Source organism: Aplysia californica, unplaced genomic scaffold, assembly GCF_000002075.1.
Source record: "Aplysia californica isolate F4 #8 unplaced genomic scaffold, AplCal3.0 scaffold00061, whole genome shotgun sequence".
Lineage (NCBI taxonomy): Eukaryota > Metazoa > Mollusca > Gastropoda > Aplysiida > Aplysiidae > Aplysia > Aplysia californica.
In genome coordinates this window covers 1,391,340-1,393,345 of record NW_004797331.1, presented here as the reverse complement: position 1 = coordinate 1,393,345, position 2,006 = coordinate 1,391,340, and positions in this window count along the sequence as shown.

Below are 2,006 nucleotides of genomic sequence, written 5' to 3'. Positions count from 1 at the left end.
TCATGAATCGACAGGTAACAAAGTTTGAACCCACACCTCCCAGTAACCAGGTTACTAACAAAGGGCCAGTCAAAGCACTAAACTTGTCATTCTAATCTAAAGCATTTTGTGTATGAATCGACCAGGTTAAGATTCAAACCCAGTTTGAACCAGTCAGCTTTCATTAAGATAGATCTATTAGTTCAAATTCTATAACTCGCCGTCGTCCATCATGTAGATCTCGGCCTATACTTATTATGACGGCGAACAGTGGCACAGAGCTGCGACGAACCGGCTACATGCAGCCTCGTGTCACGGCTGTGCTGCACATTTTTTGTGATTCCATAACCGGCTACATGCGAAATATAACTATCGGTTGTGGTATTTAAGAAAAATCAAGTAGTATTTGGTCCCAACACTTATAACTTAACCTTTTGTATAAAAATATGAAAGATTGTGCTGCGCGTTTTAAAAATAATCAGTTTTTTGTCGCTCCTGTAAAATTTGCTTTTCTGCATGTAGCCGGTTTGTGAATCCCATCGACGATATACAGAAAAAAAAAGGAGAGGTAAGGACAATAGATGTTCGATAGGAAAGAACGAGCAAACTACAAAAGAGCACCGGCCTACCATCGATGGGCTACAGGTTGATGTGGCTGTTGGCCATCATTATTGGGAAACATTACAGAAGAAGGTATTGTCAGCGTTGCAAGCAATCCATGTAAGTTTGAGTACTTTTTACATCAGTGACAAAAAAACTTGTTTTTGTAAATTGTTATGTTGTTCCTATCTGGAATCATGAAAAGCAAGAAAATTATAAGCCATGTCCATATTATTAAACTGCATTTTGGTGATGGGGAAAGGTGCATCTTTGATAGAGCTTTGGGAGGGTGAGAATTAAAAAAATTTGGACTGATGTGGATTGCTTACGAAAGCGATATGTGAGACAATATCTGAAACAAAACAGAAGGGGCAGCTGGAGTCCACACCAACCACACACAAATAAGAGATGAACTCTGAGATTTTTGTTTTTTTTCAATTTTTCAAAGTGATCTTGTATTTTTTATTCATAAAAAGAGCTCAAAGCGAAGGTTTCACAAAGGCTTTGCTTGTTTCTAGCAGTTATCCACACATATACTTCAATTAGAAACTTCAATCATTGTACAGTCAAGCTCACACACAATAAACTGACACTCACAGAGTAAAACCTAAACTTACCTTTAACTTTGGTCGCCAGTAAAAGTTACCGTACTTAGTGATGAACTAGGAAAGAGCTCAATACACAATACAATCCACTGAAATGGATTTGTATTCTACTTTTCTTCCCATGACTCTATTTTCTACATTCAAACTCAAAGCAATAATTATCACTTCTTCATTGATGCTTGAAGCTTTCAAGCATTCCCTCATATCACAATAATCGTCATCACATCAAGTGAGTCAAAGTCAAATATATGAACAAGCAGAACACAGCTAGTGGTTAGGCTTCCAGACCTACAATTATGAGATTGCAGGCTTGGGGTTAGAGTCTCAGCTTGGTCGGAAGTTGTGTCCTTGGGGAAAGGCTCTTTTCATGAATTTTCTATTTGGCTCAGTCCTTTTGGAGATGGATGTTAAATCTCAGAAATCTCTTAAATAAATAGCCTTATAGCGTTGATAGGGGCATTAAACCTATTTCATTTCATAGCACAGAAAACAGGTAACAGTGATTCCACATTGATTTGTATGTCTTCATGAAGTCAGGACAGCTGTACAATTACAGTCCGTGCCGGCTTTAAGCACGCCGGCCTTCAGCACGCCGGCCTTCAGCACGTTTCGGACTCAAGCACGCTAAACGGCTCTTACCGAATTGTTTGCTATATAAATTACACGCCTTTAAGCACGTTAACTTCGGCTTCAAGCACGCTTCATTTACAAGACTGTCAATATTTTCATGATGACCCATCGAAGTTCGAACACAGTTTACACCGCAGCAGTGGAGTGTGTCAAGAGAAACACAAAGAACGCAAGTGATGGACACACACACTC